Source organism: Festucalex cinctus, chromosome 7 (assembly GCF_051991245.1).
Source record: "Festucalex cinctus isolate MCC-2025b chromosome 7, RoL_Fcin_1.0, whole genome shotgun sequence".
Classification (NCBI taxonomy): domain Eukaryota; kingdom Metazoa; phylum Chordata; class Actinopteri; order Syngnathiformes; family Syngnathidae; genus Festucalex; species Festucalex cinctus.
In genome coordinates, this window is record NC_135417.1 from 27,853,824 (window position 1) to 27,868,402 (window position 14,579).

At 43.4% G+C, this 14,579-nt stretch overlaps 1 protein-coding gene and 1 long non-coding RNA gene across 6 annotated transcripts in view; one reads left to right on the top strand and one right to left on the bottom strand.

Annotated features, from left to right (window-relative positions):
* The window catches only part of LOC144021954 (CUB and sushi domain-containing protein 3-like), a 1,200,535-nt gene that overhangs the window by 156,198 nt on the left and 1,029,758 nt on the right, over positions 1 to 14,579 (top strand). The gene's annotated exons all lie outside the window — the stretch shown is intronic.
* Positions 8,787 to 11,109, bottom strand: LOC144022398 (uncharacterized). Its single transcript, XR_013284323.1, has 3 exons — positions 10,617 to 11,109; positions 10,056 to 10,109; positions 8,787 to 9,159 (listed from the first exon to the last, which is right to left on the bottom strand). It is a non-coding gene; the product is annotated as an uncharacterized LOC144022398 (long non-coding RNA).

The window sequence follows — 14,579 nt, forward strand, 5'->3', positions numbered from 1 at the left end:
ACCAACTAAACAAACACAAAACCCTAAATTAAGTAGAATGTTAAGTCAAGAATACAGCTAGTTAGCCTAGTATGAAACTGGATAAAAGGGAATACGGAAAAAGAAAGGAAAAAAAAAAGAAAAACACAACAGTGTAAATAGTTCCTTTGTATTAATTTGACCCAGCAGTATGTTTTGTTGATGCAACCGTAATTGCTCTCACGCTAGGCAGCGTAAAAGACTAGAATGCGGTCGGCTATTACTATAATCGTTAAACGCAAGCAGTCAATTGAGCCTACAAATGCGTTTAATCGGACGTGGATAATTCTTTTATTATCCTTGCGTACTAACAGTGACGACAATCACTAAGTACAACGCTCGACACGGAAAACAATTCAAAAGCAATGTGAAGTGACATTGAATTATCGCGGAGCAAGGACCACCGGCATTAAAAGCAGCAGTGGGGGGTCAGTTATCTATTGACAGCTCAAACGCTGACTGACAGCTGACAGCCTGCAAGACTCGCTCCCTTTCGGGGCGTCTGCTGGCGTGGCTCAAACTCGCCAACGAGAAGGGAGGGGGAGGTACTCAACCACGCCTCCACGAGCCACACAGCTCTTCACAAGGACTATGGCGCCACCTTGTGGAAATGCGTACACGGTACAGGTAAGCAGCTAACGTCTTAGCGCTCTGTTCATCCGCTCGCCACGAGCTGAAACTTTGAGTCGGCGGCTACAGAAAGCTCAGTCACGACTCAAACTTCTCCCACAAGCTAAGTGTAGGAGGACACGGGGAAAGTGACTCGGACGTCGTTTACGTTGCTCGCGGTTAGCTACTCCGAAGCACGTAACTCGAGTCTGGTCAAAGCGATGCACATCGGCTGTCACCTGACTTCCCACAATTTCCGGAAACACAACACACAAAGACAAACAACTTCAAATTAAGCCAGCTGAGATTTAAAAGTTGCACAACTCGAGTTCTATCACGTACGTTTTCAAATACAAGCCACTATTTTCTCAAACGGTGACCGGCTCTTACTTTTCTTCCATCACTCAATCCCGTTACTCTCGTTTACTTATAGCAAGCCACTGCGGTGGTAACACACGCAATATGGCGGCTAGCAAACGCTCGGTTCAACGCTGAAGGGGAAAGTCAGTGCAGTTCTATGTAAGCAGAAATGTTTACCTTTTTACACAGAGCCAAATGATTAGGTACACTACGTGAAATGTGTTTTACTTTTCACGTCCAAAGTCTTGTATTTTCGAGTGGATCTTCTTATGTTATCTAGCCTCACACGGCCGGCACCATTATGTAGCGATAATTGGGTCGTCTTTTGGACGAATTAATAATCTGGACGTTACAGAGGTAAATTGTATTTACCTCGATAACCTCTGGGGCACCACGTTGTTTTTGCTTTGGGTTAACAGGAGCAAACAACGACCAAAATCCTTTCATCAGTCATTGATAATCTAAAGTCGCCACACTCGATATTCAGTGGTTCGTTGTACTAACAAAAGAATAATAATCCACTCGGAAACACAGATGACTTAGGCGGAATAAAGTTCGTAAAACATGCATTTATTCACGATTGCTACACTACAGAATCAAAACACTGCCTATCTAACTATTCTACCGTCAGAAGAAAAGGAATAAAATAAAGCGAATGAAAATAAGGAAGGAATGCGAATGAATGAGGAAACAAGGGAAAGAGAAATTTGACCTGCCAGATCTGTGATATGTTTCAAACGTAAGTTGCACGCAGTGGTACCAATTTTGGAATCAAATGCAGACTTACAAGCATTGTTTGCGTCGAACGAGCAGAAAGGTCTTGAAAAAAAGGGGGAAAAATAGTCAATGTTCGTTCCAAAAGGGCCAGAAAATTAAAAAAAAGTTATTCCACAGGTGAGCACGGGGAAACCGCTCAGGGGCCTGGCGTAGGTGCGCGGCTCGTGCCTTGATTGGTCGGCGATCCGGCGAGGTTGATTCTCGCCAAGGTTGGTTTTGCTGGGCAGCTGTCCGAGTTCAGGTGTTGCAGCTCGGTCAGTACGCGCCTGCGTATGGGGAAGGCCGGCCGTTGGAGGTGCGTTGGCACTGCGGCGGAGCGCCACCGACTAGCACGTGAGGTGCGCGGCTTAGGTGCACAACCTTGAGCCCGGCGATACGTTGCAAGTGTACGCCGGGGGCCGCGGAGTCGGGCGGGCAAGCACCGATGGTGGAACAAAAAAACAAAACAAAAAAACAAAAGAGTCTTTGGTCAGCGTTGCAGTTTGCACCTGCTTTGGCGTGGCGTGGAGCGAGGGTCCACTCTCGCTAACGGATGCTGCCAGAAAAAAAGGGCCACGTGGTTGGCAAGTTTCTTGGAACAAAGAGTTCGCAGCAGGCTGGGCCTCTTGCAGGTCGTGCACGAGAGTTTTTTGGAGGAGGCGGGAGAGCAGGAGGAGAAGCAAAGAGAATGAGCGAGGGTCTCCTTGCCCTTTTTAAAGTCTTTGGGCGGGGCTCCAGTGGGTGGTGGCACACCCTTCTGCTCGCTCGGGCAGACTTTAAGAAAAAATTATTAAACAGATTAATAATTTGGCATTAAATTTGGTCAGTCTGGCAAATCAGTTTTCCCACACAACCCGTTTAACACACATCGTAATTAATGCATCATAAACTAACTTGTGAGGTAACTTCTACTTGTCTAATCTGACTGAACTGAGAGATATTGATTATCTTTCATTCTTTATGGAGTACAAATGAAATAGGATGTTCATACACACAAAGATATAACATGAATCATTCGTAGTTCAGTTGTCTGTCAAGAATTATCATGGTATAAATGTGTAAAATGCGGTTACTTATGTGAATTGGCACTAAGGATAGTTCCAAGTTTCACCACTTGGAGGTGTTGTTGCTCCATCTAGACGTTCCAGGAAGGGCGAGACGCCAGAACATCCTTTTGTGATTGATAAGAAGTCATGAACATTCCTTTGATCGGTCATTTGTGTATTCCAAACCATTGGAGCCATTTGTTCGGGCTCCGAGAAGACTGCTTGAATACACTCCTTCGGCAGACGCATAAATTTCTTTGTCACCTGGTCAGCGGCTTCAAAAGAGTTTTGTTGGTGGCTGGGTGACCACCTGCAGAGCTGACCAGGCTTGGATCCTGTCTGGGCAGTGGAATATTCATGCACTGCAGAGAATTTGCTTTAGGAGAAGCAAACTTAAAAAAAAAAATTAGAGGGTAGAGTGGAACTTAGGCAATAGTTGTTACATCACTTTCCACGCCCACTTCCATACATATAACTTATCATCACAGTTGGTAAAGTGCATTGTTCAGTAACCAGGAGGTCATAATTTATCTCTCAATTTAATTCATGAGCATTCCACATGGATTCAAATCTTTGAATTGACCTAGTAGCATTCAGCTTTCAGCATTCCCACACAATTTCTCCAGAAATGCAAATGCAAATGCACTTACTACGGAAAGAAGGAATTCTATTTTACTCCTGTATTGATGATGTAGACACTTCTGGAGTGCATCCATCCATGTTTTTATGAACTAAAACTAAAGCAAATGGAATTTGACTACTGAGATAATATTTAACTCTCACTTCAGTGTTTATTATGATTTTTATTTTCTGTACAAAGCTTCTGACTTGACTCAGGGTTATCTTGCTCGTTATTTTCATCCTTATCTGTAGGATGCTGATGTTTTAAAGTGATGCAATTATTCACGTTCTGGTGGTAGCAGAAGTGACCATAAATTAGTGTACACAAATTTAATTTCCTCAGAACTCCACTTAGTGAAAGCCCGCCATTCAATTTATTTGAAGGTAGTGTCAATAAATTTTTTTTTATTTTTTTTGTAATTAACATGCCTCATTATGTGAAAGCAAACATGAAGCTATCTTAAATTAACAGAATTTACTTGATGTGTGGTGTGCTGGATAGGGGCACGGATGTGATATGGTGCGAAGGGGATGTAATCTGACAGTCGGATGTCATGTCAAGCTGTTTGGATGGAAGATTGCCTGTATGCAAGGCTGCTATAATGCACGGCTGACCTGGGCTGAAACCTACGGGCCTACCAAGTTCAGGGTCCTATCGATAAGCTGGAAAAGTTACATTGTTTTGTTACTTGTCAAGTTTCTGTCAATTATTTTATATGTCACGTTTGTGGCTGCTGATTGATCTAAATTAACACTAAGCTAGACCTGCCCTAGCGCCCCGTCCCCCTGTTTACTGTTGGTACGTACGTCTATCAAGCTTCCCCTCTTAAGCCTGGTTCACATATGAGGATTTTTCAAATCTTAAAAGATTTTTTATCTTTGTCAGAAACCACACATAAAGATAAAAAATCGGCCATTTAACATCTTTGGCCGTATTGTGTGTAAGGTGCGCAGATAATCTCATCACAGCTCCCTCACAAACAAAGATTATCATCTCAACACTGGTCAAGATTCCAGTCCTCCATGAGAGACTTCTTGACAAAAAAAACCTTTTTTTTTCTTTTTTTTGCTGTAAGACGAGACACACCATGGAAGACAACAAACACGACGAACTGGAAGTAACGATGGTGGTTTGCGGACTATTCTCCCATGAGCTGGTCCTCCATGGAAGAGTTTTGGAATTAATAAAAGCATTAAAAAAAAAAAAAAAAAAAGTGCTTTTTTTAATGCTTTATTGAACCAACTGTTGCAAACTTACATCAAATACTAAAAACTTTGTGCTTCTGGTCGGTATACGTGCACTTCCGTCTTTTTCAGTTAGGGCGCCTCTTGATTGGCTACATTCTGTTTGACGTCACAGTTGGTGGCGCAGGCGCACCTCGGCGTTTCTGCCGACGTTAAGATTTTTGTCGTAAATATTGAACATGTTCATTATTTAAGATTGTTGACCCCAACTGGTTTTGCACCCAATTATCGGGACAAATCCACTCTTAACACATCTCACATATAAAGATAATCTTATGATAATGGTATGAGACAAAAGATTGTCGGGCGTTTGACGTCCTTGGTCAGGAAGGGGTCGGGACAAAAACAGCCTGATTGTCTTTATGTGTGAACCAGGCTTTAAAGGCCCGGTCTGCCATTTTCACTCAGGAAAATGCACTTTTTAAATACAGGATGTACACGCTAACTTTTTCTCACTCTACACATCTGAGCTTATGTTAATGTTTTGTGGTGATTTTGTCCTAACCCCCAGCCCCTCCCGCCTGTATTTTGCCATTTTGTCTTTGTTTTGTCAACAGCGGGACGTTTCTCTGGAAAGACAGTGTATACACACCTCCAGCCAATCGCAGAGCGATTGTGACGTGTCGCCAACGGGGGCGGGCGAATTTGTCGGCTGCGTGACGTCAGTCCCGCGACAATTTGACAGCACGCACGGATTAATTTTTTTTCTTTACTCACCCACTCACTCACAGAAGCTTACATGTGTGAATGAGTGAGTGAAAAAAAATCACCACCAGACATTAAGAGAAGCCCAGATATGTAAATTGAGAAGTAGTTTGTTTGTTTAAATCCTGTATTTAAAAAGTGTCTTTTTAAAGTGTCTTTTCTTTCCTGAGTGAAACCGGCAGACTGGGCCTTTAAGTGGCAGAGTGACAGGCTACCTGGAAAACGATGGGGAAAAAGAAATTTGAGAGAGGTGCTCACAAACCAAAGGTGGTTCGTGAGAAAGAATTTAAGCAAAATGAATCCGCTGTATTGCGGATTTTTTTAGTGCAATTCTGCATGTTTTTTTGTTTGTTTGTTTTTTACAGTAATGTACCTATTATATAAAATTTATGAAGGTTTGAACATTGAGAATGTTTAAACAAGAGAGACATGTGAGAAAAAGTAAATGCCTCGATGAGAAAAGTGTACAAACTGTGTGGAGAGGTGTTTTAGAGCCTTAAAACATTTATAGTAAATGTAAAACATAAAGCTAGCTACTTCGCGGATTTCATTTATTGCGGGTATTTTTTTTTTTTAATCTAACCCCAGTGGAAAACGAGGGAACACAGTATACTGAAGAGCATCCCAAAGCTCAAAGGATTCTTTAAATGATCTGAAACGGATTGTGGCAGGGGGACGAGCCGGGGGCCGCGGCCTCAAGGCGCGCACAGGTAAAGAGGAGCGGAGGATGAGGAAGAGTAGTAGAGGAGGAGGTAACACTCAATTATCAGGGAGGAGGGGGGAGACGACTCCGGCGGTGGGCCTTACAACACTGACCCGGGCCACTGGTGAGACGGAATTGACCATCAGGCATTCGCTTAATGGGCGAAAATTGGACCAGAGATGTGTCAAAATAAAAGTGCCAACCTCCGTGCATCGGAGCGCATATACAATGTCTGATCTCGCTTACCTTACACCAAAGTAATGAGACCCTTGTCCTGAGCATCTTCCCGTCAGCTGACAGTTGTAAAATAATGAGATCCTTGTTCTGAGCATCTTCCCGTCAACTGACAGTTGTAAAGTAATTAAGATTCTTGCTCTGAGCATCTTCCCGTCAGCTGACGGTTGTAAACTTTCAGGATATCATTTGTTCATTAGCCCTTAAGCGTGAAGGAGCAGTTTTCCCAACAGTTGACCACAGTAAACTTGTGATTTCTTGTATTTTCAGCTGGCACCTTAGAGTTACAAAATTAAGTAAAATAAATGATTATAGGGTAACAAATACATGATTCCCTTTGTGACAAGTCAGGATACACACTGGCATTTAATTTCCTTAAGCTATTTAAACACAAGTAGCAATCATAAAGTTGTTTAGCATGAAAAGGATTTCACTTGAACATTTGGCCTAGAATAGATCAATAGTTCAAGAGACAGCACCAAAAATCAGATCCCACATTCCCCCCTTCATGATGTGAATACATCATGAACAAAGTAGCCAAAGACGACAAGGAGCACAGCTTAGTTGTTCATGAAATCACAACACAGACACCAGCATACAAATTCTGAGTCATTGGCACCGCTAACACCAATCATACAGCGTAAATAACTACACACAGCGACACTTGCAATCCTCCACATTAACACTAGTGTTATAAGTAAAACTCTGCAAGTGACCAATATTGAACCCGAATAGATCGAGTGTGCACTCTTCGGAGGGGGCAGGCACCTCCTAGAGTGCGGGGGAACTTGGAAGCGGCTCGGTTTGAGCCTTAACACCCGTGGGACTGGCCACATGTCAACCTGCGTAAGAGCATGGGGCCTTAAACTAATGAAAGATCTACTAGACACCTACAGCCCCGTGTCATGTAGTCAATAACCAAGCAAAAAGGCAAGTTAACACTCGCTATCTTCATTAAAAATAACAGAGTTTAGCACATCAATACCAAAAGAAAGGCTAGGGGAAATTATTGTATGCCATTAGTTGTATCCGCCGACTGACGGCCAAAGGGACAGATTAACATAGTGTAAGTTTAAAAGGTAAATTAAAAATAGCATAGACATAAAGAATTGCATAAAATCATAATAAAATTAAAATAGTGTAGATTTAAAGGGCTAAATATATATATAAAAAAAAAAAATCGTGTGGATCTAAAGGGCTAACTACTTAACATAAGGCGCTTTCACACCAAAAAGCCCAGGAACTTTGAGTTCATGGTAGAGTCAGTTCCGGGTCCGAAGAACTTGTGAGCGGCCCACGAGTTTGCGTTCACACGGCATGAAAGCAGGCAGGGTAGTTTATTCAAATGAGACTGATGACGTATGTCAGGGGAGGAAAAAAAACAGCACTACCCCGCCTGTCCAGCAAGTGGCGGTACCGGTAATACTGAATGACAAACAACCAGTGTGACGTTGAAAAACGCGACCTTTGACCCTCCATCGCCATTTGTTATGATACAAGGCATATCATCTTTTCGTTTTCCTTGTCATGTTGTACAGAGTTGTGTTTGCAGCAATTAGAACTTCACGGGAAAGGTTGATGAGAACCATTGGGACCCGCCGTATTACCACATCAAGATGAGAAATGGGCAGGTCTTGCTCACTTGGAAAGACAGTCAAACCTGCAAGCACGAAGACGTGCACTGGTAAGGTTTAAACACACAATTATACGAAATTTATTTCACATCGGAATTAAGCTGTAACATGTAACGGAGCTCCCCTTGCAAGGTGGAGAACACGAAAAAAAAAAAATGAAGTTACAGAGTATGTTAGTGCCTTAAACACAACGTATGACTGGCGCGTTCAGTTGCACGTTTACTTGCGTGTGTCCCCGCGCGTCGGTCGTTTGTGGATATTTTGTCGTACTTTCTGCCATGAAAAGGGCAATCGCTGGAAACTGGTGTTTCCTGCCTAGTTCTCGTGCAATTCACGGCAAAATAGGGCTTGATGGCGAGTTGCTGTTCACGCTACATGTACGCTGCGTATTTCATAATACCGTTGGACCTGGATGTATTGTTAGTCTGTCCGCATGTTTTTTTTTTTTTTTTCTGTTAAACACATGATTGACCGATCCAAAGTGCTGAAATGGCTTGCTTTCTTTGACGATGCACGAATGTTAGAACAAAGGTGCCGGGATTTTCGGAAAAGTGATGATTTTGGAAGTGTCAGATTGCCACCTCAAGCCAGTGGTTTATCATAGGGCCATAAATTGGTGCATATTCCGCTATTTTAAGGTATTCTGTCATGTAAATCACAAGGCTGTTGCACAAAAGTAATTAATGTAGATATTAACATTTATTAATTTGTTGTGTTTCTGTTTCAGATTTGCCACTTCTACCAATCTGGGTGTGTTCCGCGCAGGGAGTGGAGGAACATCAGAACCTCTGAATGGTGGGACGCTGTAATTATGTTTGCATTACTGTATGTCAAAAATAAAAAAATTAAAAAGAATTCATTGAGCATAAGTTTTTATTCGTGTGGAAAAAAACCCAGAACCACAAAAGTGATATGAAAACAAAAGCATTTATTACTTATGCATTTGGCTTATTTGTGTCCACAAGTCTGTTTTGGACTGCCAGGAAGCCCATTTGGAACTCTCTGTCGTGCCTTTGTTCAACCAGCTCATGTGCCACGTGTTGATCTTCCTTGCGCTCCTCGCTTCTGAGGTCAACTTCCTCCTTGTGCTGCTCGCGTCTGAGTTCAAGGTCCTCCTTGTGCAACTGCATTTCTTCTAAGAACATTGCACTCGTGGACTCCCCCTTCTTTTCATCAAATTGGTGCAGGTATTCCAAAAATAGGTGGTCTCGGTCCCGTGTCCGCTAACCTATAGGGATGTAAATGTACAATGAGTGACAGTAAATACTTTTGATGAGCTTCCAGTTACATGACTTTGAACTTATTGGAACTTGACAAAGGGGCAGGAAACTCTGTTCGAGTGGCGCAGTTTCTGCTTGTGGACGGACCATCCTCGCTTGTACCTTCCTAACGCATCGACTTAAACGGTTTCAACAGATTCGTGCAATGAGTAAGAGTACAGTACAATGATTTAGGTAGGGGTAAAACACGGCACTCACGTTAATGTACTTTCATTTTTCATAGTTACAGAACAGAATATGCCACACTACATTGCCAAATATGGCGGCATGCACTTGAAGCTTTTTTAGGCAATACACACTAGTAAAATTGCAGGAATGTAACTTTTTTTTCCCCTTTCTCAATGCACCATTATGAGTAAAATGAAAATTGTATATGTGAGTATGAGGATTTATTATTGTGTATGCCTATGAATTTCATGTAAATACGTTAATGACAAATGCACGCATGTGTTAAGGTGCAATTGTTTACACAAGCAGGATTACACTTTTTCTTTTAGTACATTCCAGTAAAAGAAAATGTGTAGTAAATTAATACATTCCAGTAATGTACTTTTTTTTTTTTTTTTTTTTTTTATGAAATGAGTCAGTAGATATAAAGAATGGGTAGGGCTAGACAAGTTTTTAACTTCTTTCTACTCCTTTGAACATGTAAACTATTATGAATGATTGCAATAAGTTTCTTCTTTCTTTTAAAATGTTAACTGCTACTCATTTGTTTATAATGTCCAATAAACAAACAAACACACTGCCTTATTCAACGAAGCAAAATTAATTGTGAGTGGGGTGTTGCTTTAAAAGTTTTAAATGAAGCTTTTGAAGTTATATAAAATGAAATGAAACATACCAGGACTGTTCAGGGAGGCATCATAACGTAAAGGAGAGCACAGAGAAGGTCCAGCTGTAAGTCACAGTACATAACATTATTTTTCTTACGTTTCAGTTTCCCTAGAACTGTTTATGAGTTGTTGTTTTTTTTTTTTTTTTTATGAGTTGTTAGGTGATGAGGCTAACAAGTTAAAACGTTTTAGTTACGTTGAATGCAGAGCGTTGTATTAAGGAAAAAAACAAAAAACAAAAACGAAGTGGTTGTTTTGCTTTTAACAGTGAATAGTATGCCTAGCTTCCACACGTCCTTTTCACGAAGCTTTTCAATTTTGTCACTGAAAGCAGGGCTATTTCGGCGTTAGCTGCCTACAATACTTTTCGTTTACTAGGTTAATTGATTTAGGAATGATTTCACATTACATGGGCTCGGAGTTGCCCTGGATGCGTGACTTTGCCAAGCTTAAGCTAACATGCTACGCTAACAGTTTAATGCTAGCGCGGTGTAAAAGCCACGTTGCGACCAAGCATCGACCTAAATAAATATATATACAAAGATGTGCATGAGGCAATTCTGTCTTACCTTCGTGTGTTAGCAAGGCTGTTGGCAATGAATCCTCGCACACTGCCGTGTCCTTGCACATTGCTTCCAGCATGGTGATTGCAGAGTCCTCCTTTGTACTATTGGTGGTACAACCCATCCGGTGGCCGAGAATGTCGTCCAGTCTTTCATACATTTATTAATTTTGCGGTCATTTCCACTGTGGTTGTTGTGGTCCTTGAGTTTCCTTTAGTCCTGTTGGAGTTTCTTTAGTTTTTCCCTCACCTGCTTTTGTGTGTGTAATGTTAACTCTGCTAGCTTCGCGGTTATTATCGTTTCTTGTTGGACTTTCGAAGTGCCGTTGGGTCTCCTCGTCCCATGTTTGCTCAGGAGAGCCTGTACTTCCTCGTCCGTCCACCTCTCGGTTTTTTAATCCTTCCATTGCCGAAATGTTTGAAGAAAAAGTCGTAGCGCCCGATAGAGTATAGTAAAGAAGAAATGGCGGCTTTACCGCGGGAAAAAAAAAAATCATCTAACCAAAATGACACACCTCCTCATCCAGTCAACCAATCATAACACACTAGACAACACGCCCCCACCTTGTGTCGTTCAGGGTACACCCAAATACCCTCCTCATGCCTAGGAACTTAGGTAGTACCGTTCCGACCCCCCCAGACCCGGAACTGGTTTTGTGTGTGAACGCAAACTTTGGACAAACTCCCCCGGAACATATGGAAGTTCCATCATAAGTTCCTGCGGTGTGAAAGCGCCTATAGTGTGGATTTTTTTTTTTTTTTTTTTGAACAAACTGAAATCACAAAGCACAAAAACAATGAAATGGCACAATGTAAAACCACATCAAACACAAGAACAAAGGTTATATGTCTAACATGCTGTAGCGATAATTGGGTCGTCTTTTGGACGAATTAATAATCTGGACGTTACAGAGGTAAATTGTATTTACCTCGATAACCTCTGGGGCACCACGTTGAATTTGCTTGGGTTAACAGGAGCAAACAACGACCAAAATCCTTCTTTCATCAGTCATTGATAATCTAAAGTCGCCACACTCGATATTCAGTGGTTCGTTGTACTAACAAAAGAATAATAATCCACTCGGAAACACAGATGACTTAGGCGGAATATAGTTCATAAAACATGCATTTATTCACGATTGCTACACTACAGAATCAGAATACTGCCTATCTAACTATTCTACCGTCAGAAGAAAAGAAATAAAATAAAGCGAATGAAAATAAGGAAGGAATGCGAATGAATAAAGAAACAGGGAAAAGAGAAAATTTGACCTGCCAGATTTGTGATGTTTCAAACGTAAGTGGCACACAGTGGATACGCCGAGGTAGAAATCAAGCGCACTTACGAGACCTGGAGTTGCGTAGCAACGAACAGGAGTGGCGGCCTTTTTGACAAGGGGGAAAAATAGTCAATGTTCGTTGAAAAATGCAAGAAAAAAAAAAAAGTTTATTCCACAGGTTAGCAAAGGGGGCCACGCCAGGGGCCTGACGTAGTTGCGCGGCTCGTCCCTTGATTGGTTGGTCGACTTGGCGAGGTTGGTTCTGCCGGACGGCTGCCCGGCTCCAGTGTTGCAGCTCGGTCAGTACGCGCCTGCGTACGGGGAAGGCCAGCCGTTGGAGGTGCGTTGGCACTGCGGCGGAGCGCCACCGAGTAGCAGGTGCGGTGCGCGGCTTAGGTGCACAACCTTGAGTCCGGCGGTGCGTTGCAAGTGTACCCGGGACCGAGAAGGTCGGGCGGGTGAGCACCGATAGTGGAACAAAAAAACAAAAAAACGAAAGAGTCTTTAGTCAGCGTTGCAGTTGACTTGCTTTGGCGTGGCGTGGAGCGAGGATCCGATTTCGTTAACGGATCCTGCTAGGGAAGAAAAAGGCCACGTGGTTTGCAAGTCTCTTAGAACAAAGAGTTCGAGCAGCCTGGCTGGGCCACTGGCAAGTCGGGCCAGAGTTTTTGGAAGAGCTTGTGAGAGCAGGAAGAGGGCAAGAGCGCAGGAAGAGGGCAAGAGCGCAGGAAGAGGGCAAGAGAGCGGGCAGTGGTCTGCTCATCCTTTTTATAGTTTCTGGGTGGGGCGAGCAGGTGAAGGCACACCCTTCTGTTCGCTCGCGCAGACTCTCAGAGGAAAATTATTAAAAAGGTTAATAATTTGGCATTAAATTTGGTCAGTCTGGCAAATCAGTTTTCCCACACAACCCGTTTAACACACATTGTAATTAATGCATCATAAACTAACTTGTGAGGTAACTTCTACTTGTCTAATCTGACTGAACTGAGAGACATTGATTATCTTTCATTCTTTATGGAGTACACATGAAATAGGATGTTCATACACACAAAGATATAACATGAATCATTCGTAGTTCAGTTGTCTGTCAAGAATTATCATGATATAAATGTGTAAAATGCGATTACTTATGTGAATTGTCACTAAGGATAGTTCCAAGTTTCGCCACTTGGAGGTGTTGTTGCTCCATCTAGACGTTCCAGGAAGGGCGAGGCGCCAGAGTATCCTTTTGTGATTGATAAGAAGTCAGGAACATTCCTTTGATCGGTCATTTGTGTATTCCAAACCATTGGAGCCATTTGTTCGGGCTCCGAGAAGACTGCTTGAAATACACTCCTTCGGCAGACGCATAAATTCCTTTGTCACCTGGTCAGTGGCTTCAAAAGAGTTTTGTTGGTGGCTGGGTAGCCACCTGCCGAGCTGACCAGGCTTGGATCCTGTCTGGGCAGTGGAATATTCATGCACTGCAGAGAATTTGCTTTAGGAGAAGCAAACTTAAAAAAAATTAGAGGGTGAAATGGACCTAGGCAATAGTTGTTACAATGCTAAGGTAAATGCTGAGCACGCAACATGCTAACAGTACTCAAAATTTGCTATGCGATATTATGTCCAAGGAGAGGAGGGGAGAGGGAGGCTTTCAGAAGGGTGACAGTTCACGAGAAAATATGAGTGGTGTATGCATGGATTCAGGGAGTGCATAGGCTGAGAGAGTGGGGCTCATGATGGGTGGGGGTGAAAATGTTTGCAATGGTCCGGGGGACGATATGAGTGGAAGGAGGGGTGTAAATGCAAAAGAGAAATAGAGAGGGTCAGCGGTGACGAGAGTCCGTGTGTGCGTGTGAATGCGAATGTCCATGTGTGGGCCGTCAAATGTCCGTAAGCGAACAAGGGCTCTGTGCCCTTCATGAGTGAGCCAGGTGGATGGTGTGTGGATCAGCGACGTCCATCCGATCATGATTTCCACACTGCGTGGGGATTATTATGCCCCAACAAAACAGTGATAATGCAAGATGTGATGGAAGGATTTCCCACTGCCCTGGGGATTATTATGCCCCAGTTAGAACAGTGACTGCAAAGGTGGGGTCATGATGTCCAGTTGTCCTCTGGACAGCACATCTGTACTGAAGAGGTGAACCAGAGTCGCAGGGGCGGTGCAGGCGTGGGCAGGGGACTGAAAATGTCAACCCAGATCCTTTCTTGGTTGACAGGACAGGTGGTCAGAAGTGAGGCCTCCTCAGGCTAAGGATTCGGCTGTGCAGCTAGGCCACGCTTCCTGGCTAGATTACGCTGTAAGGCAGCTCTCTGTCTGGCACGGGCTTTCATGATGCCAGCGCGCCACACTTGGTATAGCTCCTTGGTGTCATCTGGGATCCGGCTGCACAGGATCCTGAACTCGAGGCGGGAGATGTCAGCCAGCTGTTCCACTGCCAGGGTCGCGCAGTTGTAGCCTTGTTGCCCCAAGCTTGGGAAGCACAAGCCATGGGGCATCCTCAACCTATGCCGCTTCCAAGAATGGCGGCAAGGAACCAAATCCTCATCTGGCCTCGGGTGTGGGGCTGACGCAAGATGAGCACCTCCTCGCACCCCTGCTGCTCCCGGTTGTGGGGGAGGGTTGGGGGCCACATAAGATGAGGATCCACTGGGGGAAGTCAACAGGTGGATGAGTCTGGTGGGAGCCTGGGGAGACCACA